The sequence below is a fragment of the Dermacentor silvarum genome, chromosome 2 (assembly GCF_013339745.2).
Source record: "Dermacentor silvarum isolate Dsil-2018 chromosome 2, BIME_Dsil_1.4, whole genome shotgun sequence".
NCBI classification, from domain to species: domain Eukaryota; kingdom Metazoa; phylum Arthropoda; class Arachnida; order Ixodida; family Ixodidae; genus Dermacentor; species Dermacentor silvarum.
Window position 1 is genome coordinate 45,340,265 of NC_051155.1, and position 27,778 is coordinate 45,368,042.

A 27,778-nucleotide genomic window follows, 5' to 3' on the forward strand; every position below is an offset into this window, starting at 1 on the left:
AGACCACTCGCTATCATACCTATTTCAATAAAAAAAGTTTTACACGTTTCTAAAACGTGAAGGCGAAGCCCTGCCAGCTGTGGAAGACGACGACGAACGCGCGAGCAGTGGCACGAGAGCGAAGGTCAGTATGGGACCGCTGGCATGATCAACGGCATTGGAGCCAGCTATGGGAGATGACGATGACGACGAACGCGCGAGCAGTGGTACGAGCGCAACTCTGTGACCACGTGACGGGTACAGTCAGGCACGCACTAGGCACACCTTCAGTAAGCCACAATCATGGAGCACCAGTGGCTTCAGGGAAGCGTGCTCGTCTGGCACCGCAGAGGCCCGGGCTCGATTCCACCCCAGACCGAAATTTACAAAATTTTCTTTTCAAAGTCACTAATTTACTTTCTTTACAGGAACCTCCCTGAGAAATATGACGTGAATTCGAACAGCGAAGCTGTTAAAATTCGAGGAGAAACGTCCGAAGTCCGCAGGAAACTCCGTGCCGTTGCCTAGCAACAGCTGCGCACCACTTGGCCGAACCTCGCTTAGTCGCGCATGTGCTGAAGCAGTAGCGATGACGTCAGTTCACATTGCATAGCAACCGCCGGCGCAGGTGCACGCTTTCTTCGCCCGACACAGACACGGGTCAGCCGAGCTCCCGCCAGGTGCGCGCTACTGCGCATGCGCCGTGACGTCATCCAATCTGCTGCGCGCCGCCCGTACACTGTGTAGCTTTCGCTCCATACGTGTGCTTGGACTGCAAGTGCTTAGCGAGGCATTCCCTGATGCCACGGATCTTGAGGAAATGCTTATACAACCAATCAGCGGATTTAGCCTTGTGCCACTAGTGCAAGCTACCCCAATTTTTTTTTTTTTTGCGGCGTCGGCCATTTTTCGTGACGGCCCAGTCTCACCGAGGCCACCTCCAAAATAGACCCCTAAGGCTTTCGCCTTAAAAACGATTCCACACTAAGACAGCGCGCGGTTGAGCAGTAGAAGCAAAAAGAAATGGTGCGCCGATCGGCGTAACGCGTACCAGTTAGCGTTCCACACGCGCGAGCCCAAAACCGAAACCGGAAGTGTGGTTCAGGGTTTTCACATCAGCCGCTTTGGGCGCTACAGTCAATTTGACCGCTAGGCTCTACGGGTGTGTCCGCTCTTGTTGAATGTATGTTCCTCTATCACAAGGTTTCCTTGATAAAACCACACAGAAAGGACTTCAAGAAGAGCGGACGCTCCAATAGTGCCCAGCCGCCAAATTGATTGCAGCGCGCCAAGCGGTAGTTATCAATACCTGAACCGCACTTCCGGTTTCGGACGCGTGCGTGTTGAACTCAATTGGCAAGCGTTACGTGGGCTGTGCCCATCGGCTTTCTTTTTACTTTTTTTATTGCTCAACCGCACGTGGTATTGGTGTGGAATCGTTTTATTATTTGGCAAAAATTATTGCGAACGATCTTAACAAGCCCCATAGAATCCGTGCCACGTCCAATTTCACAAAGTAGATGCAAGACGCCTTGTCAAATGAGGAAATGCTTATTTTGCTCTATATAAATACTCGGTCCGGGCTTTTTCTGCATTCATGAAACGTTGTGGCCCCAAGTAAGCAGCAGTTCCCGTACGAAGCTCCACCGGACGGTATAAGTTGAAAAAAAAAATTAATTACAAGCATGTGTCATTTTTGGTATTTAGACAATGGAATACTGCGTGTAGAGGCGAAACGTGCGAAAGTGGGGAATAGGCGGCATTACAAACAAAAGCACTTCGCTTTTACATATATTGCATAGAAGATATCCGACTCATCCTAAACGATATTGTCACGAGTCAACGCGAACGAGAGACAACACGTTGAACACGATGGCGGAACAGCTTAAGAATCACCAGAACAAAGACATCTTCGTCTTCGAATTACCCTGTCCTACTACTTGGAGTCAGTTAAAGCACATATTGTCATCGTCGTTTAAACGTTTACGTAGAGTACGCGTCACTATCATAAAATATGAAAACAACTTATTTTCAATCATTCTCCCATTCCCGAGCATTATTTACTGCACTTTAATAGCACAAATAAAGGGGCGACTTCGCGTTTTCAAAACTTGGCCTCTACACGGATGGACGCAACAGAGGCTCCCAGCCGGACCATGCTAGACAGTCGCAGATGCCTTCTACTCGCACTCAAGACAAATGCGTGGGTGCAAAGCCTCTTTTCAGTAATTTAGAAGACGGCATTTTCGAATTACAAGTTTGTTATGTTCCTCGGCGTTATCTATTGCGCGTTCTGCCGGCACCAGCAACACTCCCATGTTATCACTCTTGACAATCGCTCATCTTCGACAAGCGTGAGTACCGAAAGACGGTATATGTTGTTGCGGGGCCACAAAAAAAAAAGTCACAAACATGTCCCACTAAGATTCATTACATGCCAAACTAACTTTGTGAGCACGGCCGAGCTGGATCTCGCTAACTGCGTCACAGCGCCCTGTGCGGCTAGCGTGCCTCAAAAGTACCCGCCAAAAGTTACGAAATTACTTTTCGGTAATGTCTGGCGTCAGCGATAGTGGCACAAACTTCTCCTAGTAAGATGCACTACACTACGCACCACGGCCGAGTTGGTTCTGGCTAAACTACGTCACTGCGCCCTGTGCGGCCAGTGTGCCTCAAAATCCCCTAGGAAGCGTCGGAAACATGGAAACAGCATGATTCATTAACTCAAATTAACAGCGCCAGGATGGCCGAGCTATTTTTCGCTAACTGCGTCATACATAAGTCTCGGTTCCGTGCCGTAAGCCAAATTGCGTCAGAGACAGTGAAACAAAATTTCTCACCATGCCGTAGTCCAATAGTGCAGTGGTGCCAAGTTCAAGTGCAGAAGGAACGCAAGAATAGCCGGGAGCCCATGAAACCAGGCTACATTAAAAAAAATATTGTCGCAGTTTCACCCGAAAGGCGAAGCATCAATTGCGATAGCAAATTAGTAGAGAGCTGTACGGAGTAAGGACAGTAGTTTTATCAGCTGTATAAACTTGGACATGCAGCAGCACCAGCAACGCTCAGAACTGTTATCGACGGCGTCGGCGTTTTGCCCGCGTTCGCATTGAACGCGCGCGGCGTTTTTATATAAATACGCATTTGGTGCCGCAGCTAAACGTCGCCTCCTCTCTCTCTCCCTCCCGTCCCCCCACAGCTTTTTGCGCGACGGAAAAAGTCGCGTTCGCTCTCTATATATGGAAAGGAGGAAAGAGACGCTTAATACTGCAGCCCTTCAGGTAGCACGGCGCTGAGCCGTGCTCCCTCAAGGATGATGATGATCATCCCTCAAGGGCTGCAGAAGATAGCGCCAACCTTTCCCTTTCCCTCAAGAACCACTTATCATCAGCACGGCGCAGAACGCGCGTTTGCTCTTCGACGTGCGTTCGCTCCCTGTTAAAGCGCGCGTCCCTCGCGCCCTTTCACTCGCACATACAGTGTCCGGAGGGCGGCGACGATTTCATCGCCGTTGACGTCATACGGAACCTCACGGCGACGCCGACGGCAGAAATCCGCTTTGGAGTGTCCATATAATTGCTATCGCAATAAAAGGAGACAGACGGGTCGCCGAACAGGCGAGCGGTCACACGCGCATCCGTCCTCGCTCGCTTCGGTGACATGTCTGGCGCATGACGCATGCATCTGGCGCGTCATTGACCTGTCGCTAGGTAACGCGAGAAAAATAAGTCGCAAAGTATAAGTTCATTCACACGCAAAATTTTTACTTTTCGCGGCCAAGAATTAAACAAAATAAACATTGTCTGTTAACTTAATTTCACTTTTTTTATGCTCGCGGCAGCTATAGCTAGGACGGCGTAAATACTAGCGTGACTTGTTTCCTGTTGCCAGTTTTCGCCGAGTGTCCCCTCTTGTTGAATTTCTTTTATTGCAATAGCAATTATATGGACACCCCAAAGCGTTTTCTGCCGTCGGCGTCGCCGTCGCCGTGAGGTTCCGTATGACGTCAATGGCGACGAAATCGTCGCCGCACGCCGTACGCTGTACGTGCGAGTGAAAGGGCGCGAGGGACGCGCGCTTTCACGGGGAGCGAACGCACGGCGGAGAACAAACACGCGTTCTGTGCCGTGCTCCCTGAAGGGCTGCAGAAGTACTCGTCTCTCTCCCCCTTTACAATATATATATATATATATATATATATATATATATATATATATATATAGAGAGAGAGAGAGAGAGAGAGAGAGAGAGCAAACGTGGCTTTTTCCGTCGCGCGAAAGGCCGTGGGGCGACGGGAGGGAGGGAGATGCGACGTTTATCTGCGGCACCAGCAACTATTGATATAAAAACCGACGCTGTTCGACGCACCGTTTATAGATACTTTTTGAAAAAGTATCTATAAACGTTGGTTCAACGAGTGTCTGGTTTTGATCTTGTTGGAAACCTCCGAGCCGCCTCCAGAGGCACCGGCAACAGTCACCAACGCCGCGCGTGTTCGGTGCGAACGCGGGAAAAACCCCGACGACGTCGACAACAGTTACGCGCGTTGCTGGTGCTGTTGCATGTCCATCTTTATACCGCTGATAAAACTACTATCCTTACTCTCTCCCTACAGCTCTCTACTAATTTGCTATCGCAATTGATGCTTCGCCTTCCTGCGAAATTTTTGTACAATAAAACAGTCAGAAAAACACGGCACGCCCTCCAGAACCAGCGGCTAGTCATCTCCCAAAGCCTCCATAGTTGCACCGGGCATCAGCCAGGACGTTGTCAAAACGTTTCTTTAATACGCGAAAGAGTAATCACAAGCGAATAGATGCGACACAAATTCAATGCGAGCACATTCCTTTTAACCCAATAGTCACCTTTCTCGTAAATCTGTGCACTAATATGTTCGAATTTGGGTCATTCCACGCGAAACGTCCCAACCCAAAAATCGACCATCGTTGATTTTCTTGGAAAAAAATTTGGGCTAGGCTATTGTGTGAATAAGGTTTCACCAAAGTATTTTGGTCGAAAAAAGTTTTGATCACGTGAGCGCTATTTGAAGTTTCCGCAAAGAAGCAATAGTTGGTTGAAGGTAATTCTTTTTATTCAAGTCTGAAACTAGGTGTAATAACAAAGTTTATTTTAGAGCATTCTAGAGGCATCCTTCTTTCATATAATGTGATAACTGAATACATTTTAAAGTTTATCGCGTTTATTTGGCTTAGTAAAAAAGTTGTCGCAGTTTCACCTGAAAGGCGAAGCATCAATTGCGATAGCAAACTTGTAGAGAGCTATACGGAGTAATGATATTAGCTTTATCAGCTGTATAAACTTGGACATGCAGCAGCATCGGCAACACGCAGAACTGTTGTCGACGCCATCGGCGTTTTGCCCGCGTTCGCTCAAAATGCGTGCGGCGTTGGTGACTGTTGCCGGAGCCTCTGATATAAATAGGCACTGCGTGCCGCAGCCACGGAGAAAGAATACAGGAGGCGCAACTCGGCTCCTTCCCGCGTCGTCATAATGTCACACAGGAGCACAGGACGTACCATGCGGCGGCGAACGTCGTGACAGCGCCCCCTACAGAACGCCGGACGCATAACGTATGGTGACGTGATGGTTTGTCGAAGCGATGCAGCGGATCCGTGGCGCGGCGAGCGCGCTCTTACAACGCCTCCGTTGGCTCTTGTCGTCTGCTCGCATGCGACGGCTTGATGCCAGTGTGCCGCCTTGGCTACTATCGCAGATCGTCTGATCTTTCAAGTTTCTTGGTCTTATTGCCACATAAATAGCATGTGATCATAAATAATAATCTATAAAAAATATCCTACTAACACGGTCTACAGGTCTTCTATCCCCGGATTGCAAACCGCGCTGGAGCAAAACGTTTTGGGCGGTATCCGACAGTAGCAGACGACGCCGGGCGCCGTCGGAGACCGCGGCTACCGCGGCCACGCGCGCGCCGCTGCAACCGCGAGGGAAGTAGTTCCTTCCGTCGCCGCAAGGGGCGCTGCGCCGATGATGATGATGATAAGTGGTTCTTGAGGGAAAGGGAAAGGTTGGCGCTATCTTCTGCAGCCCTTGAGGGAGCACGGCTCAGCGCCAACGGGGAGGGGTAAGTGGGAGCGAAAGAAGGGATAGAGTGGAGTCGCCATGGCTGGGCGAAGCAAAACCGGCAGGCATAGGCGGCACGTATCAGGCCGAGATGGAAGGCCTTGGTGTGCTGCAGAGTCTGCAGGGGTGTTGTGCCAGGCCGGTCAGGCCCGGGGTGGGGTGGGAGGCCGTGAGGCCTTCCCGCTTGTAGAAATGTCCTTAGAGGCGTGCGGAGAGCCCTGACGAGTCAAGGAACTCCACGACGCCTCGAAGTGCAGAAAGGTGGTGTCAGCCGGGGAAGAGGAGATCTTCCTCCTTGCCAGAGGGGAGGCCCAGGTGGCGGAACTCCTGCAGGAGTGGGCCCCGCTGCTGGAGGTACGCCGGGCAGGCCAGCAGGAGATGTTCGATCGTCTCCGGCTCCCCGCAGGAGCTGCAGGCCGGGGACGTCGCTCGTCCCAGTCGGTAGCTGCGTGCTGCCGTCCAGCTGCAGCCGATGCGGAGCCGGAGAAGGAGCGAGGTCTCCCTGCGAGCCAGGCCTCGCTGGGGGAGTGGTCGTGGGGGGCATCCCAGTGCCACCCGTTTGTCTGGGTGGTGGGTCGCCAGGTGTCGCCGCAGCCTCAGTCCTGTGAAGTCGCCCTCCGTCACGGCCCGACTGAGGGGCACAGTGGTGTGGTGGGCGTCCTTCGCCAGGGTGTCGGCTGCCTCGTTGCCCGGGATCCCTACGTGGGCGGGGATCCAGTGCAGGGACACCGGGTGGCCTGCGTCCTGCAGCGCTGTCAGCCGGGTAGACAGCAGTGCGACTCCAAGGCTGGCGCTTTCTGGCCTCTGCAGGCCGAGGAGGGCTGCCTTGGAGTCGCAGAGGATGGCCGCTGGTACCCCAGGAAGCTCCTGGCCCCGGCCCCGAGTTTCGCCTCCTGTTATTCTTTCTCCGTGGCCGCAGCTAAACGTCGCCTCCCTTCCCTCCCCCTCCCCCACGGCCTCTCGCTCGTCGGAAGAAGGCGCGTTTGCTCTACATACATGGTGATTGTGAAGGAGAACAGAGACGCCTACTTCTGCAGCCCTTAAGCGAGCACGGCGCAGAACGCGCGTTTGTTCTCCGCCGTGCGTTCACTCCCCGTGAAATACGCGCCCCTCGCGCTCTTTCACTCGCACATACAGCGTTCGGCGCGCGGCGACGATTTCTTCTCCAAATGACGTCATACGGAACCTCACGGCGACGGCGACGGCGACGGCCACGCCGACGGCAGAAATCTGCTTTTGAGTGTCCATATAATTGCTATCGCAATAAAAAGCAAGAAATGTTGCGTTTTCAAAATTTTGTTGCATAAACTTCGCATAATTTTCAACCACAATATTCTTTCTTCCTTTTCGCATGTTGCTGTAGTGTATGCTAAAAATAATTTGAAATTCTTAAGGCGCGAATTTTTTTAGAAAAACACCTCCAAATTTGGCGAAAGTGGATTTTTTGCGAGATTCATGACACATTAAAGCCTTAAGACCCTCCAGATAAAATATGTCAGATAGCCCAATATGCGCACCGGCCTCTTAGCTTGCTATATAGAAATTTTTATTCGAGTAAATTTTGTTTGAAGCGAGAAAAAAATTTTTGAAGTCAACAACCAATATCACCAGTAGGCATTGCGTACGTGCCGCCGCGCCCCTCGTCGTCTGCTCGTTGTCCGCTGCGCGTCGCCGTCTGCCGGCCAGCAGACGGCGGCTAGTACATGGGAGGATCATTTTTAAGATTCATGGAATTTTTAAAAATTGCCTGTAGCAGATATAATTCCAGTCCTCGAGCTGGATTGTTCAGAGGTGGGCAATACTTGCACGAGAAATCGAAACGCATATTGAACAAACTGCTAATTACTTCTTAATTAATTACTTCACGGCGCATATTCCAATTAACGAATTGTAGCCGCCGAGTTTGAAAGACGCGTTCACTTGGAATTAATTTCCAGGGTGACACCAATTTTGAGATGTCATTTCCTAAAGTGTGGGACGAAATAGATGGGCGGTTACGTTTGTTCTTGAATTCATATATGAGCATTTTGTTAAATAAATCGCAGTTTCGCCCGAAAGTTGAACCATCGATTGCCATACCAAATTCGTGGACATCTATAGGAGATAAGGATAGTAGTTTTATTGGTCGTATAAACTTGTAAACACAGGCATACCAAGTGAACTAACAAGCATTGTGTCACGCGTGCACAAGCAGACATGAACACATCTCACTCGATGACTGCTAAAAAAAAGTTGTCGCAGTTTCACCTGAAAGGCGAAGCATCAATTGCGATAGCAAAATTGTAGGGAGCTATACGGAGTAATGATATTAGCTTTATCAGCTGTATAAACTTGGACATGCAGCAGCACCGGCAACACGCAGAACTGTTGTCGACGCCGTCGGCGTTTTGCTCGCGTTCGCTCAAAATGCGTGCGGCGTTGGTGACTGTTGCCGGAGCCTCTGATATAAATAGGCACTTAGTGCCGCAGCTAAACGTCGCCTCCTTTCCCTCCCCCTCCCCCCCCTCCCCCACGGCCTCTCGCGCGTCGGAAGAAGGCGCGTTTGCTCTACATATATGGTGATTGTAAATGAGGAAAGAGACGCCTACTTCTGCAGCCCTTAAGGGAGCACGGCGCAGAACGCGCGTTTGTTCTCCGCCGTGCGTTCACTCCCCGTGAAAGAGCGCGCCCCTCGCGCCCTTTCACTCGCACATACAGCGTTCGGCGCGCGGCGACGATTTCATCTCCATTGACGTCATACGGTACCTCACGGCGACGGCGACGGCGACGCCGACGGCAGAAATCTGCTTTTGAGTGTCCATATAATTGCTATCGCAATAAAACACGCTGTCAAAAGGCCGGAGTGAGGCAGCGCGGCTCAGCACCGAGCGAATTGACCTTCGTGCTGGCGCTCCCATCAACGCGAACTACGCTGCGAAAACACAGCGCAGGGCGGACGCTGTCCGCGACGCAGATCGCTTTCAAGATACAAGCCGCCGGATTAGAACGCCCCCCTCCCCCTTTCCTACTTCCAATGTCGCCCCCCAACCTACTCGCAGGGCGAGTAGGGAGGGCAGGAGCCTTCTACTCCGGGTGGCACGAAGGTCAATTCACTCGCTGCTGCAGCCGCGCTGCGTCACCCCAACGTTTTGACTGCGCGTTTTTAGCAGTCATCGAGTGAGATGTGTTCATGTTTGCTTGTGCACGCGTGATACCATGCTTGGTAATTTACTTAGTGTGCCTATGTTTACAAGTTTATACGGACGATAAAACTACTATCCTTAGGTGCTATCATCATCGTCTCCCTGCGATCTCCAATTACCCCTGTGTTGCGCTAGCTGATTCCAACTTGCGCCTGCAAATTTCTTAACTTCCTAAAGCTGTCCACTAATTTGCTATGGCAATCGATGTTCGACGTTTGGGCGAAACTGCAATTTATTTAACAAAATGCTCATCTATGCATTGAAGCACAAAAGTACCCGCCCATCTATTTCGTCCCACACTTTAGGAAATAACATCTCAACATTGGTGTCACCTTGGAAATTAATTTCAAGTGAACGCGTATTTCAAACTCGGCGGCTACAATTCGTAAATGGCAATATCCGCCGTAAAGAAGTTAATTAGAAAGTTAATTAGCAGTTGTTTGTTAATTAGTTCAATATGCGTTTCGATTTGTCGTGCAAGTATTGCCCACCTCTGAACAATCCAGCTCAAGGACTAGAATTATATCTGCTACAGGCGATTTTTAAAAATTCCATAAATCTTTAAAAAAAATCACAGCATATCCACGGGGTGAATGATGATGAGTGGGCGAAGCTCCGGAGGGAATCATCGGATCTCCCGCTTAAGGTGACGCTAGCACAAAGGCGTTAGAAACGTGCAGTACTCTCTAGTAAGGGGGAGCGGCCACAGCGTCTTACGCAGCCATTTACACATGCCGGAACGTGCACCACGTTTGACGACGCCATCACATGACTGCTGAGAGAGTATACCCCCCGTATTCATAAACGCTCCTTGATTTGAACTTGACTTGCCACCGCTTTGGGCAGCGTGTTCGAAACGCGTTGAAGGTAAGGCGGAGAGGCCACATCGTCTTACACCAGCTTCTTACACGGGCCGTAACGCGCTAGCACAAACGCGTTAGAAACGCGCTAGAAACGCGGCCTTTCGTTAATGTTGGGTATTTATTGCCATCGTGGTGGGTGTGTCCATGTCCGCTTCGTGGCGTAGTGGGCTAACGCCGCGCGCTCGGAAACGAGGGGTCCTTGGTTCGATTCCGCGCTACGGACACAACTTCGGAATTTTTTTCTCATTTTTATCAGACTGGTTACACACTACTACTACGACGACGAGGACGGAACGGGTGCCGCTATAAGGAGCTTCGCCCCTAAAATGATCCTCCCATGTACTAGCCGCCGTCTGCTGGCCGGCAGACGGTGACGCGCAGCGGACAACGAGCAGACGACGAGGGGAGCGGCGGCACGTACACAATGCCTACTGGTGATATTGGTTATTGACTTCAAAAAATTTTTTTCTCGCTTCAAACATAATTTACTCGAATAAAAATTTCTAAATAACAAGCTAAGAGGCCAGTGCATATTGAGCTATCTGACATATTTTATCTGAAGGGCTTCTTAAGGCTTACATGTGGCATAGATCTCGCAAAAAATCCACTTTTTGCCAACTTTGGAGGTGTTTTTTAAAAAAATATTTGCCTTAGGAATTTCAAATAATTTTTATCACACACTATAGCAACATGCAAAAAGGAAGAAAAAATATTTAGTTCAAAATTTTGCGAAGTTTATGAGAAAAAAATTCTGAAAACGCAACATTTCTTGCTTTTTTACTGAGCCAAATAAACGCGATAAACTTTAAAATGTATTCAGTTATCACATTACATGAAAGAAGGATGCCCCTGGAATGCTCTAAAATAAACTTTGTTATTACACCTAGTTTCAGACTTGAATAAAAAAATATACCTCCAACCAGCTATTGCTTCTTTGCGGAAACTTCAAATAGCGCTCACGTGATCAAAACTTTTTTTTCGACCAAAATACTTTGGTGAAACCTTCTTCGCACAGTAGCCATCTAGCCCAATTTTTTTCAAAAAAATCAACGATGGTCGATTTTTGGGCTGGGACGTTTCGCCTGGAATGACCCATTTACAAGCCATATCATAGCACTAAATTGGCAGTTCCGCACGTAGAGCAAAAACATTGAAAGCGATAGCAAGGTTATATGGATGCAGCGCGAACAATAACGAGCGCTTGTTCAGTTCGTGTCTCATTTTGCGCCTAGTATATTGTCGCAGCACTATATCCAGTTAATACTGTTCCAACTAGCACCGGCGTCGCAGACTGTCGGAACAATCGCATAATTACCGTTGTAAGTATTTGGACACTCAACCCGCGTTCGCGCCGTCATCGCCGTGATGTCCCGGTACTGACGCGCATAAGCGGTCCGGGCGTGGAGGTATAAAAGGCGTATCACTGTAGTAGAAGATCGGCCCAGGCGCGCACTGCATTTGGCCGCAAAAGCGAGGAAGCCAAGTAGACGCACCGTCAGGCTCCGCTGCTTGCATAAGCGGCGGGCACAAATAGCGTTCTTGCTGATCGGCTGTGTGCATATAGCACACCGAGCTGCATACAACAGTCTGAGTAGAACGGACAGTAAACGTCAAGCTAAAGCTGATCATTTCGTTGGCCGCTGACCAACAACTGTTTCCCGTCGGTCTCATCTTGCGCACCATCGAGGTTGAACGTCGGTGACGCAACCATAGAGTAACATACGGATTACGTTACTCTATGACGCAACTGCCGGCATTTATCACCGCGTCAGGCCCGATTCACGCAACCGTCAAACGCCCCGTCCGGTCACTAGAGTGTTTTAGCTGAGCGCTTGCTGTCCGCTCGCTCAGACCGGCATATGCTAGGAAATGCCACACAACGACTTAGCGGGAACGCTATTGCGCTTGCGCACGAGGCTCATACCGGCAGCGGAACGAAGACCGCATCCCTCGCTCCGCTACAAAGCCGACTGATCGGAGCGTGAGAGCGTGTCTGTTTGACCTCTTCGTCGTTTGCAGCCCAGTTGATAGCGCGTCGCTCGCGTCTCGGCAAGACGCGCTTATCAAATGCCAAATCTACGCAGTTCCCTGCAGTATCTCAGAGCGTGAAGTATGAGCGGAGCGGAGCGTAAGCGGCGCTCTGCTAAAGCTTTCTACTGTCACGGCACCGGCGTCCGTCATGAAAGAGGGTTTTCTCGCCGGTTTTTATTTTGCGGGGAGGGGGGGGGGGGGGCGCACTTCTACGCTGCCAACAACCGCGATCGTCGCTCGCTCGCACCGTCTCTTATCTCCACACGGCTCTGACCTTTACGCGCTCAGTTTCCGTTGAAGCGATAGACCGCACGTACGTTCGCCGCTGCGGCGTACCCGCTTGCTGCCAGAGTTTTGACCGTCGTTGTCTGCAGTCATTCAGTGTGAGCTATTCATGTTTGTTTGTGCGCGCTCACACCACGCTTGTTCATTCAGTTAGTAATAGTCGGGCCACATTTTCCAACGCACGCTAAACATGCAATGCTGCCCGGATCGGCAGTGCAGCGCTACAGATGTGTCCCTTCGCACGCGCTGCCCACGGGAAGCGCTTCTCATCAACACCACCGTTTCACACGCGCCTTCTCGTGGTCATCGAGTCTCTCGTCATGTCGGTCTACTTACGCCGCAGCACACCTCCTTACTTAATCAGCTCATGTTTACTACAATTCATATTGGTACCAAAGCCGCTCACCTTACTTCGTATGACATTGCTGTGTTGCTATCGCATTCATTGCTTCGCCCTTAGGGCGAAACTGTGACATTTTTTTAAGTTGTATTTTCACCCGAAAGGCCAAGCATCGATTGCGATAGCAAATTAGTGGACAGTTACACAAAGTAAGGACAGTAGTTGTGCATTCTTTTTTTACTTACAGTTTGTACGGTATCTGTCAGCCTCACCTTCTCGAAGTTTAATCAGCTGCAGTATATAAGCAATAAAAGGCCGAAATCTGTTTCTCCCACGGGATTATCAGTAATCCGGCCATTTCCTGTGCTGCTATTTTTCCGCTGGTGCGCATGCACTTACCTTGATTTGTACGATAGGGTTCTATGATGTCATTTAGCATGCAAATGTACAGTGTGTTTCATTTTACCTGATCCAAATTTTTAAAGATTGCCTGTGGCAAATAGCACAATTATAATCATTGATCTAAACCACCCCATGAGGCGGCCATTACTTCCACGAGAAATCAAAATGCCTAATTGTAGAATTAACATAATTATGCTAATTATCTTTTTATTTAATTATTTTACGGCAAATATTTCAATCTACGAATTATAGCCGCCGAGTTCTCAAGGCGTATCCACTTGGAACGAATTCTCAGGACTAAAGCAGTTTCGAGATAATAAATTTCACACTGTCCGACGAAACCAATCAAATCAATTTATTATCCTGTTTACATGCTGGACGGTCATTTTGGACTAAAAGCTACATATGTAGCTTGACGTGACCCAAAAGACCATGCAAGGCAATAGTACAGGAAACAGTGTGCGCACATGCACAATAGTTCATGCATATATTTCCAGCTATCGCTGGAATGCCTCATAGACGAAATAGCTATGAACGGAAAGACAAAGAATATTTCCGTCACGGCGAGTTAACAGAATTGGAAAAAGTTTTCAGAGAATGCAATTTAAACAACACTACAGTAGCAATTATTATTATTATTATTATTATTATTATTATTATTATTATTATTATTTGATTTGTAAACATATACACAGGAAAGAGAAAGCGAGGTACCACGCTGGCAACTGCCACCAGAAGGGGCACAACACCAGCTATGCAACATAGCATGAGACTGAATTTTACAAGATTAACATTTACTAGGATAACGAAACAGGATTTACATTATATACTCAGAATCCCACACAAAGGCAGAATAATATCGACATCAGATACTTTACAAGCGACCAAAGCATGAGATGTGTTATTACTGAAATTATCGACATGTTTGTATTTGTTCAAAGTGAATGGTAGGTTATGTATTAACGACTGATGCTTATATAGTGTTCTGAAGTGGGGAATTGACCATATCTCAGGATTTCTTGCGTTCGCATTAATGCGACGACGCCTAAGGAGGCTAATTGTTTTCTGTAGTTTCAAGTTAATTCTGACATGGATGGCCTAATGGATGGTCAGAACGCCTAATTGAATACTTAACATAATTACGAATAATAACTTTTGAATTAATTATTGTACAGCACATCTTTCAATCTACGAAGTATAGCCGCTGAGTTCGCATAGCGAATCCACTTGGAACGAATTCTCACGACTGAACCAGCTTCGAGATATTAATTTTCAAAGTGCCCCACGAAATGCATGGGCGTTCCAGTTAACTTTTTGAGGAAAACGCTGTTTTATGCATTGAAGCACAAAAGTAGCTGGCCTTAGCGCTAAAATATTGCAATAGTATCGACACTGGTAATAGTGCAATCGCAAAAGCGGTAACATAGAAATGGTTTGAGGAGCGGTTCTTTGTATAGTTTATTTTTCCTTACGCGGAAACAATGTTCGTTTTTGTGGAAAAGAAAAAAAATTAGCGTAGCTTACACTGGCGGCGCAATGCTAAAGAGACAGCGGAGCTGATGGACACCTAGCTAGTCCTGGCTTTTGGGCTAAAACTAAGCTCTATCAAGTCAACCCCAGCATTCCCCGGAATTTTATTATTGATTGGTTATCGATTAGCTATTGATTGGCTATCGAGTGTCTATAGCAAGATATTGGCCACGTATTCGGGCTACGTTAAGCACTACCAAGTTATCCGAATTTATTGATTGTTGATTCATTATCGATTAGCTAATGATTGGCTATTGATTGGCTATCGTAAGGTATTGGCCACGTATTTGGGCGAGGCTGAGCACTACGAAGTCATCCCCAGCATTTCGGGAATTCATTGATTATTGATCGATTATCGACAAGCTATTGATTGACTATCAATTGCCTGTCGATGACTGACTAATGGCGAATTTCATTGGGAGAAGAGGAGCAGGGCCCCGCGCAGTGAGAGCAGGGACACTCGACCCGCCACTGGAATACGGCGTGCCTTCTGAGAGCAGGTGGGAGGGCGACGTGTGAGGAGAAATGTACCATGTGACTAAAGCAATCGACGTCGCACCATTCTCTGCAGGAGAGCAGCAAAACAGGCGTGATCGTCTTGTGATCTGTCGGGCCTAACGCTGTCGCCGTTTGCGGCCAGGTACTACATACTTTTGTGCAGCGCCGAGGCATCCCACAACGTTTCCGCCTGCGAAGATCATCTGAAACTGCAACTTGAATCTGAAGTTGAGTTGAATCCTAGAGGTCGGGGACCAAGCCACAGACCCCTTTCTACTGGGCGGGCGCGGCACACCACAGGGCGCAGTATTATCCCCTCTCCTTTTCAATATCGCCCTAATAGGCCTCCCGCCGCTCCTCAAGAACATCCCGGGAATCCGGCATGGCCTATATGCCGACGACATTACCATCTGGTCGTCCACGGGGTCCATCGGGGCAATGGAGATCCACTTGCAGGAAGCGGTAGACATGGTGAGCGACTACGCTAAGTCTTGCGGCCTCAGCTGCGCCCCCCAAAAGTCAGAGCTACTCCTGGTCTCACCGCGAAAGAAGCATGCATCCGACTCGCCCACTATCAACATACAACTAGAGGGACACACCATCGTTCCGTCTCAGAGCGTAAAGATATTGGGAATGGTTTTCCAGTCGGATCGCACCAACACAATATTAATTAACAAGCTTAAGAATACAACAGCCCAAGTTACCCACATGATCCGGCGAATGACAACCAAGACAAGAGGCATGGGGGAGGCGGACACGCATCGGCTTGTCCAAGCCTTCGTCGTGTCTCGAATAACTTAAGCTATTTCATACGCACTACTGAACGCAACGGAATTAACAAAAATCAACACAATGATCAGGAAGGAATATAAGCAGGCGATGGGCCTGCCGATCAGTACGTCCACAGAACACCTACTACGACTAGGCTTGAACAACACGGCCGAGGAGCTGATCGAGGCACATTTATCCAGCCAGCGAACAAGGTTGGCGGTTACGGAAGCGGGGAGGTCCATCCTCTTACGCCTGGGGCTATCTGCTCCTCTCAGCCATCCGCCGCCTCAGACTGTTGGCTTACCCCATGCCATCCGGAGCAACATCACCGTACCTCCTCTACCTCGCAACATGCACCCAGTGCACCACGCACAGCGAAGGGAGCCCCGGGCTCGGGCCATACACAAGCGATACGGGACTTTGCCCTCTACAGCCTACACGGATGCGGGGTCTTACCCCAGACGCGCAGCCACAACAGCCACCGTAATCGGCAACAAAGAACATCGGAGCAGCATTTCGCTCACCCGATACAATCCCCTCCAAGCCGAGGAAGCGGCCATAGCCCTCGCGCTCTCCCAAACACAGGTTGAAGTCATAGTTACCGACTCCCAACAGGCGTGCCGCAACTTCGCTAGCTGCAGAATTCATGCCACTACGCTCAAGATAATAAATCAAAAGCCGCCAACCAGATCAGTCATAATCATCTGGGCGCCAGCTCATCACGGCATTCCTGGAAACGAGGTCGCCAACCACGTGGCTCGAGATTTGACCCACCGAGCCGATGCCGAGGAATCTGAACCCGAGCACATGCACCCTCTAGTCTCATACCAAGACATCACACAACACTACAAGCTAACCCGCAGAACATATGCACCCCCACACAAGTCACTACCTAGAGAGCAGGAGCGATTCCTCCGAGCTATAAAGGTTAACACATTCCCCCACCCAACCAGAAACCACCTCATAGCCCCTACACAATTCTCTCCGCAATGCCGCTTCTGCGCAGAGCCCGGGTCCCTCAGGCACATAGTAGGGGTTTGCAGAGAGGCACCACTCAATCCTCCGAACCCTTACCACACCAACGAGCTTTGGGAGAAAGCCTTGGCCAGCTCCGACCTCGAAGATCAGCAGCGGCTGATTGCGAGGGCCCAGGACGCGGCCCGAGCTCAAGGCATTCTGAAATGAGGACGCCTCTCCAAAGCTGCATTTACATATTAAAGATGTTTATTCTCTCTCTCTCTCTGAAGTTGAGCTCCTGCAGCTGTCGCAGCTGTCACCGTCGAGCGTCTCAAGCACTTCAGCAAGGCGAAGACGCTTTGCTGCCGCTGTCCCCCGCGCATCCGACGAGAATTTAGGCGGACTAGAAATGCCAGGATCTGTCGCTGAATCTCTGCGAATCTCGCTCGTATCGAGATTCGCAGAGATTCAGCGACAGATCCTGGCATTTCTAGTCCGCCTAGATTCTCATCGGATGCGCGGGGGACAGCGGCAGCAAAGCGTCTTCCCTTTGCTGAAGTGCTTGAGACGCTCGACAGTGACAGCAGCGAAAGCTGCAGGAGCTCAACTTCAGAGAGAGAGAGAGAGAGAGAGAGAATAAACATCTTTAATGTGTAAATGCAGCTTTGGAGAGGCGTCCTCATTCCAAAATGCCTTGAGCTCGGGCCGCGTCCTGGGCCCTCGCAATCAGCCGCTGCTGATCTTCGAGGTCGGAGCTGGCCAAGGCTCTCTCCCAAAGCTCGTTGGTGTTGGCCAAAGCTCTCTCCCAAAGCTCCCAAAGCCCTACACTCAAGGGCCGACCAGCCAAACATCACCAAGCACAGACACACGCCGATATAAGACTCACGACAAGCGACGGTCGCATCATACCAACCGTGGATAAAATTAAGGTGTTAGGACTGATCATCGAGAGTAAGGGCACAAACGGCGAGACAGTTCGTAACATTGACGCAAAAGTATCGAACACGATGCGGCTCATTAAACGCATCACCAATAAACACAAAGGAATGAAAGAGGCTAGCATCCTCCGCCTCATCCAATCATTCGTATTCAGCCAGATCACGTATGCGGCAGCCTATCACCGATGGTTCGTCGCAGAAAAGGCAAAACTCAACAGCCTCATTAGGCGAATACATAAACAAGCACTAGGATTGCCGCAACACGCCAGCACAGACCTCCTTCTTAAACTGGGATTACACAATACCCTCAAGGAGCTTATCGAGGCACAACAAATATCACAATATGAGTGATTGGCCAAGACTAAGCCAGGCCGCCAGACACTCGAGAATCTCGGCATCTCTTACCACACCCAACACGGCGACAAACATGACATATCACGTGATAACCGAACTAAACTCACAGTTCCACCGATACCCAAGAACATGCACCCGGAACACAACGAGGGCAGACGCGTCAGTAGAGCCAAAGCTATGACTAAGATTTTTGGTCACAACGAGGAAGCGGTCTTTGTCGATGCAGCACGCTATCGGGACCGTCACCGCTTCGTACCTGCGGTCGTAGACCACACACACCAATGCAAAGCAAGCGCATCAATCGCCACAAGGCACGTAGAAACGGCGGAGGAAGTGGCTATCGCGCTAGCGATAGCTCACACCAATGCCTCGTATATCATCAGCGACTCTCAAACGGCCGTGCGAAACTACGCCAACAGCAGAATATCCCCTGAGGCATTGCGGATCCTTAATACAGGCAAAACTTATGAGGCAGACAAATGCGTACAAATCCTCTGGATCTCAGCCCACACACCTCTTGATCAACCGGAGTTCAGTCCAAACGAGGTGGCGCACAACGTGGTTCGAGGTCTCACGTTCCGAGCCGCGTTCGAAGAAGCAGCCACCTGAACGGACACCTCCGCGGTGGTGTAGGAATGGGACGATCGGCTCCCTAAATTCTGTGACATTACTCAACATTACCGAATGCAAAGGCGTGAGTATCCACCGCCTCACCCCAAGCTCAATCGGGCCCAGTCTGTTCAATGGCGGCAGCTACAAACACGAACATACACGAACCCTGTCATCATGAACCATATATACCCCGAATTATATACAACCAATCTATGCCAGTATTGTAACACCAGAGCCACACTAGATCACATCCTATGGGCATGTCCAGCATTAATCAGCAATACTGGGGTCGCGGCCTCCAATGAGGGCCTTCGGGCGCGTTGGGGGACTGCGCTGCTCAGTTCAGGCCTGGACCAGCAACTGTGGGCTATCAACTGTGTCTCCCGGCAGGAAGCTGCCGGGAGACACGGTCTCTCCGCTGGCTCCTAGGTGGGAACCCAGCCCAGCAATCTGCCGGAAATAAATAAAGTTCTCTCTCTCTCTCTCGCTCGTATCACCGACGTCAAAATCAGCGGTGCCAAAACAATTACGCTTGGCTGCCGCCATTGCCGCCGCGTGCGCCGGCTGAAGCAAAATAAAAAGATAGGAGGAGGATATGACCATAGAGAAAGGAATTCAACAAGAGGGGACACTGCCATAGGGCCCAGCGGCCGAATTGACTGCAGCGTGCCAAGCGGTCGGCGTCAATCACTTCCGGTTGCGGTTTTGGGCGCGCGTATTTTGAACGCAAGCTAGCATGCCGGCTGCGCCCCCCCCCCCTCTTTTTTTTGCTCTTCGTGCAGAATCGCTTTATTATTTAGTAAAAAGATTGCGAACGATCTCGTAAAGTCCCATCGAATCTGTGCCACGTGCAATTTCACAAAGTAGACGCAAGACCTTTTGTGCAATGAGGAAATATTTAATTTGCTCGATATAAAAGATCGTTCCGCGCTTTTTGTGCGTTCATCCAACGTTGTGACCCCAGCAGGTAAGGCAGTAGTTCCTGTATGAAGCTCCACCGGATGGCACCAGTTGAAAAAAAAGTAAATTACAAGCATGTTACATTTACAAGCACGTAAGCATGTGTCATTTTGGTATTTAGACATAGGAATACACGCGTGTATAGGCGAAACGTGCGAAAGCGGTGAATGGGCGGCATTACAAACAAAAGCAATTTCGCTTTTACATACATGGCGTAAAAAATACCCGACTGATCCCAAACAATACCATAAAATATGAAAACATCTGATTTCCAAGCGTAATTCCCCCATTTCCGGGCAATATTTCCTGCACTTTGGCAGCACAAATACACGGGCGACTTCGCGTTTACAAAACGTGGCCTCGAGTGACGCGACGGTACGCTACATACATAGAGACGGACGCAACAGGCACTCAAGACAAATGCCTGGGTTCAATGCTATTTTTCAGTCCTTTAGAAGACGGAATTTTCGAATTACAAGTTTGATATGTTCGTCAGCGTTATCTTTCGCGTGATCTGCCGGAGCCAGCAGCACACCCCATGTTATCACTCTTGGCAATCGCCCATCGCGTTTTCAACAGGCGTGAGTACCGAAAGAAGGTATATGTTGTTGCAGAGCCACAAAAAACGTCACAGACTTGTCCCTCTAAGATTTATAACACGCCATACTAACTTTATCACCACGGCCGAGCTACTTATCGCTAACTGCGTCTGTGGCCAGCGTGCCTCAATAGTACCTAAGAAAGTAACGAAATTACTTTTCAGTAATGTCTGGCGTCAGAGAAAGCGGCACAAACTTCTCCTAGCAAGATGCACTAGACTACGCACCACGGCCGAGTTAGTTCTCGCTAACTGCGACACGGCAGCCCGGTGTGGCCAGTGTGGCTCAAAAATCGAAATAATTACCATAATCCCCTAGGAAGCGTCGGAAACATGTCTCAGCACGATTAATTAACTCAAATTAACTGCGCCAGGATGGCCGAGCTGTTTTTCGCTAACTGCGTCTTAAGTCTCGGTCCCGTGCCGTTAGCCTAATTGCGTCGTAGACTGTGAAACAAGATTTCTCACCTTGCCGTAGTCCAATAGTGCAGTGGTGTCTTGTGCCAGTGCAGAAGGAACGCAAGATTACGCCGGGAGCCCACGAAACCAGGCTACTTAAAAAAAAAAAAAAAAAAAAAAACGTACAGACGGGTCGCCGCGGACGAGCGCTCAAACGCGCGCGCGGGCGCACTCGCTGGCTTCGGGGAGTGTCTGGCGGATGACGCAAGGTCGATCCACATAGGTCACGAAGCTTCGGGCGAAAAGCGGTTCAGAAGCAATTGTTACCGACATCACCAAGGGTGGTTATGGGAGCAGCGATTGAAGCGCGACTATGCTTGGAGCGAATAAACACTGGGAAAGAGAAAAGCGTTTTTAAATTAAAGCGATACTTAGATTCATTCAACGAAAATAAAATTCCTAATTCATTTTATATACGCATGGCGAGAAAAGATACAACTGTAATTTACTTGATCATTATCAATAAATACCTTTTTTCAGGGCCCACCGTGAGAGCGCCCATCGATAGCGGCGGGCGTTGACGCCGATATAACTTGCAATGCCATGCCACTCTTGGAGTGCGTGGAAAGGCGCGCTCGTAAAGTTCACCTGTTAGAATACGCCCCCCTCACATGTTGCGTTTTGCATGTCGACGTTTGCCTGAATTAAGCGACGCGGGTAGTTTTATTGTTTCTTAACCTGTGCAGTCAAAAGTAGTGAGTTGCCACCGTTAGATACTTGTTTACTTTAGTTGTTTTCGTGCAACAGCGCTGGCCGACGGGCTTGGCGTCCGACAAAAGGACGAGCACTCTACGCAATCGCCCAAAGCGTTCGTCGACCTACAAAGAAAGTATGTTCTGTGCAGCGATGCGATTTCGACACCCGTATGGCTGATCTTTTCCGGCATCGCTTTTCGCGCTGAAAACTCGGAACGCCCATGAAGTCGAATGGCGGGGCATTGTTATATACAGCTCTAATGGCAGGCCTCCGAAAACAAATTTCGCGCCTATGAGAACAAAATGACGTCGCTTCTGTTTTTTGACAAATATGACGTCAAATTATTTTATCTTCCGCCGGAAGTGTTCCCTCCTCACACAGATGGCGCTAAGCCCCATGAACCGCCGATAAGCAACCATGTTTTGAACGTATGGGCTTCTATCGAAGCTTCGCTACCGGATGTATTTACCTTGGATGACGCATGTACAAGGTAAATATACCTGGTAGCGAAGCTTCCATAGAAGCCCATACGTTCAAAACATGGTGGCTTATCGGCGGTTCATGGGGCTTAGCGCCATCTGTGCGAGGAGGGAACACTTCCGGCGGAAGAAAAAATTATTTGAGGTCACATCCGCTAAAAACAAAAGTGACGTCATTTTGTTCTCATAGTCGCGAAATTTGTTTTCGGAGGCCTGCCATTACAGCTTATAGCATTTCCACGGTAATATCTTGAAAGATGGCTTCTATGATTAGTTATTTGGGAAAAACGACGCTCTCCCATAGAAAACGCGCATGTTTTCAGAGGCGGCCGCTAAAGGCGCTGTTCGGCGATGTCGCAGATTCCTGGTAATGATGAAATTTGAGAGACCTTTCCTGGCGTTAACTCATAGCACCATTCGAATACACTTTTATAGTTCACACAGATTTTTAACACTGACCAGAATTTCTGCTGTGGGCTGCTTCAATTAGAGAGTTTGTGGCGAAACCATGTTCGCTAATTCTACTGTAACAGACGCGTTACTGAACGCAGCTCTTGGCACTCACACAAAGGTAAACAAAAGAACTCGAGCTCATATTCTTCATTAGCGCGCAAGGAACAAAGTGAGTAAGCACCTCGAGCTGTAAACCCATCTCGAAAGTCGCTGTTTGCTACATGAAGGAACTGCAAAGGGCTTTCTAAGAGAAGTGGTCATTTTCGTTCTTACGCTGCTGGGGCGTATTCTATGGTGCAAGTGGTACTGCAGTGTACTAGAAGTATGGGGTAGTGGGCTCAGGGAGCGCCCGCAAGCAAGGCTTCTCACATTGACGGCGCGAGGTGGCGCCAGCAGAGCATGGGCGGTATGAAACTCGCGGTACGCGTTGCATCGCAGCCTGGAATTGTCGCTCTGTAACTCAGTGCATGTCACGTAAGTAATTGCCGCCGCCCACAGGAATTGCCGGGCTTACCGGCTTTTGAACGACCACCACCTAACGCAGGAAACGCTGAGACTGCCAAGCGGCCAACACGGAACAGCCGATTTTCGAATGCAGCCCAGCACGGACTCGCGGCGTCAGTACATGTAATTTATTACTGGGGCGTTCCACGAACAAACCGAGACGATCCTATTGTAGTTTTGTTTTTATATCGTTCCGTGCGTGATAACTGGTTATCGCAAACTTGACAATTTTAAAGCTTCAACCATGTTCTGTAATTTTGTCGAAAGCTGCGGTCAGGATTTGTGAGAAACCACCGAAGAGAAGTATTAGGTTAAGCAACATCATTATGTCCCCCCCCCCCCTCTTTCTGAATAAACCATTTTTATCATTCCCTGTAACTATAACGATTCTTAAAGGTTCGCGAAGGCCTGGCGATGCGACCTTGTAGTTGCCTCCAGGTTCTCGTGCCGTCATAGATTTATATTGAGCTCCCTTGATGCATTGAGTTAACGGCTTTAACAAATTTCTCTGCCCTCAGAAGAAGCCAAAGCGCTGGCGTGGAAAAAAATGGGCGTCTGCATGCTTTCTAAACATGGCTGAATGCAAAAAAAGAGAAAACTTTCGAGAACACAACAATTCTATATTTGAAGCTATACAGGTGTGGCCAATTCTCAAATGTACATCATTCTATTCTGTTTATACAGCATTTCCTGGTATTCATGCACTGAACATAGGCTAAAGAAACAACTATGAGCACTTACTCATCTTTGCATGAAAGCTCTTTTTCCTATGTGCTTCCCGTGACTCATTAAATCCTTTTACATAGAAGTGAAGCCTTGTCAGGGCATAAAATTTCACTATGCTGGCAGTAAGCACTTCGGAGTGCTCGCTGCACCCTACACCATATGAAATCTGAGAGTTGCCTAACAGCATGACATCTACTATGCTGTTGCTACACAGCTTTTCCTGGCTGAAGAAAGTAGTGAACACATTCTCCAACTTTCTCCAAAAGTAGTGAACACATTCTCCAAAAGCACACGTGGCGGGTAAAGCAACCCTCCTTTGTCACAAATAGCAGGGAACATATCGTCTTCGGATATCTCATTTGGTCCTTGCAGAAGCAAGTTTTTGCATTCTATACAGTCATTGCGAGCAATAAACTTGCGCGCTACATAACCTGCCATGTAGTGGATGAGCCGGTCATCACTCTTTTCTATGATGTAGCCACTCTGTTCAAAAGAAATACGATGTAGCTTGCGTTCTGCCAATGACAGGTTACCTGACTCGATGAGTTTATCAATGTCTGTTATCAATGTCAGCCTTTCGTCCATTAGTATCCTGTCTTGCACCCGGGAGCGAAGCAATGACGTTGACGCCTGCGGCCAGGCATTGCATCTGTCGTACCCCTTTTACAGCGAAGAAAACGTGGGTTGCTTCTTTCGTCAAATGAGGTCAGAGAGCACAGCAGCACAACACAGCGACGCAAACAAAGCAGAAGCAACACGCTACCGCCGTGCCGGGAATGCCGCGCTTACAGCCCACGCTACACCAGCGCCACCACATACATCCGGTACCTGTCAACACTCGCCGTTTCACGCCATCGTATGGCGCGCGCTCTCTCCGGAACCCACTACCCCATACTTCTAGTACACTGTAGTGGTATGGACACAGAAGCGATGCCATTATGAATTTGCGATATTTTTCGCAAGAAGGATGACCAAGACAATTCTAAACTGTATAGACAGGTGCATCGACTGCAGTTGTGCCCGCACACTGCGTCGGTATATATAGGCTGCAACCTCTTCGACAAAAATCATCCTCATGGCTCTCGATGCATGGATCCTGCTTTCTTCAAAAGGAAGCTTACGGACGCACTGGTGGAGTTTACTTTTGAACAAATAGAGCGATTCATACGCAGGAACAAGCAAGAAACGTTCTCCGCCCCTCTACTTTTAGGACAAATAAATGAAATGAAATGACACGGTGATAACTACCTTGGTATGAGAACATGTCACGGCACAGTCTGCCCGGTTGACGAACTATGTGATAGTGTGGGTACATTCCGGGTACATACATGATCCGAATTGCTTCATTGCTTAGGCGAGATGCACGATTGATTTGTTTCAATCACTTAAGGTCGGCAATCTTTCTGCTAGTCACTGACTGACTTGCGAAATAGACGCATTTCTGTTTTCTTATTGTGCAGGAATCGTATATGTGCACATATTCTGAAAGGTTCAGAAAACGTAGGAACTGAAAAATTAAACGATTTTAACCAAATGCTTACACACTCTCATAATTGTTCTTTTTTGTCGTTTGTGCGGTTAACATTGATATTTTTTAATTTTAGTTAAATCAATACTCAAAGAAAATTGGCGACAAAAACAGCCAAGGCCACAAGTGCAACAAGGAATGATGAAAACAGTGGCACTAAGACCAAGACATAGGAAATCTGCACAACAACGACTAGAGGCCGAGCTGATTAACAGCTACTAGTTGTTGGTCAGTGCCTCGTGCCATCTCTTGTTAGAGCCGTTTGTGCACGTATATGCTCTTTCAGGCCTGTCTTCTCTTTATGGTAAGGGAACCTGCCCTGGTGGCGTAGTGACTATGGCTGCTATAAGCCCCAAGGCGCGCGTTCGACTACCGGCCACTGCTGCCGCATTTCGATGGGCGTGCAATACAGAAACAACTGTGTGCCGTGCATTGGGTGAGCGTTAAAGAACCACAGGTGCGCAAAATTAACTCGGAGACCCCTACTACGGCGTGCCTCATAATGAAATCCGCACGTAAAACCCCGGAATTTATTTTAATTTTGATGATGACTAACCTACTAGCTGAGGGCTCCACTTTTTGTCTAAAATGGCAAAATGACGAAACGGGAACACTGAAGGGTGATATTTGGAAATGTGTTGTGGATTTCGACGGGATAAACCTGTCCTCGCTCCACAAACACGCAAAAGAACAAAAAAGCATTTCCACAGTAACGCGACGTAAAATGCTGCCATACTCGTGCGAAAAAAAAAAAAAAGAAGGCACAGGCAAGTTGATCAACGCTGCCTAAAAGAATGATGGTTTCAAATTAAAGCCACGAGAATGGCGTAATGTCGACCCAAAGGCGCATGGACGAAACGCATTTTCCTTTTTTGTCGGACGTGCCACGTCATCAAAATGCACTTAGCACATTTCGCTAATACGCTCAGATGCATGCTCATAGCTCGGAACAAACGAGCCAAGATGTCATTAACGGGTCATAATATCATGCTACACGTAGGTACGCTAATGAACCACACAGGTCAGTACACTGCCTCTAGCTGCCTCCTGGATGTTTACCATTTTTCTCGCAGCGGATTTAGAAGCCTGATGGCACATGCGACACAACCATAGTATGGTCCAATTTCTGTGACGGAGTACAAGGCACGTCGGTTTCCATTATTTTCCTTTCATTTATAAAGAATCCTTAAAGCAAAACGTACGCTTATCTCTTGCACCATCATTTTGTCATTCGCATTACTCTGCAGCTATTCGAGATGCAATAACATATTTATTCACGCAATTCTGACTAAATGCAACAACAGAAGTAAAAGGACAAAATAAGCAGGCTGGGGTGGTTGACCTCTAGTGATTCGACGCTACATTTCTACATTGGTCAATACATTTCGTGCCCTCCAATAATTTTCTGTAGCAATACACGTAACGAGACTTCATATTTAACTTGCACGAAGTAGTCTGCAAGAGTAAATTAGAAGGGAGCGTTGACACGGCATGGCGTTAGCCTCGTCTAACGGCGTTAAACTCAAAACGTTAGGGTCATAAAGCACCTCGAAATTTTCATGGGCGTCCGACATTCTGTATTAGTATCACAAGCGCCTACTTCACGTCACACCACCGCTGATTTATCCGCATTGTGATTCGTAGAGACAAACCTTGAAGCTCCCTTAACGATGGCCCATTACATTGCATTGAACGGGGCACATGATCACTTGCTTTACTTTTAGCTATGTGTCCAGGATGCCTTAATGAATACAACAATCTCTGCATATTATGCAGATATCTACGAAATAACATAATGGGTTTTGTAGCTCATTATGGCCAAGTCAACAGCTAACTGTCCACATGACGTTTTTCTCAGCCTGCGACATCTCTATATGATCAAAATCTAAAACAGTATAGTGTACTTTTCGATGCATGAAATAGCCACCCCAAGAAGTGCTTTGAGCGTTGAACGAGAGAAATATAGGCGACCCGATATACCAGAAACATTTTCCTAGGCTGCATCCGAGACGCAGCTGCAGTGCAGTACGTGAAACGTCTTGTGCGAGCTAAAGAGGGTGTATGAGAACTAGAGTAGATTTGTAACGTAACCAAATACAGAAGTGTCATTTAATCGCGCATTAGGAAGCTTATAGGCCTAACTAATGTTGCAGCTAGCGGCGGTCTTATGATTAAATTTTTCAATCGCGTTCACTCTCCCATCAGGCATGGGAGAGCGGCTGACATGCGGTGCACTTGCGGACATGCATCTGTCCGCAAGTGCACCTGTCATCCAGCTGTGCGCAGAGACACTACCATGTCTTTCTGCGTCACCTGAACGAGTGCATCACCTGGGATCATCGACACATGTCACTAGTGCACGAACCGATCTCTTCTAGCAGCGTGCGGCCCCATCCATAAACGTCTTGCTGCAGCTGAGCCGTATCTTCATCACTGAATCATCAACGATGCCAGCGCCATCACAGCAGTATAAAAGTGCATGGCTTCACCACGGCGCCTTCAGTGGGCATGGGAGAGCGGCTGACATGCAG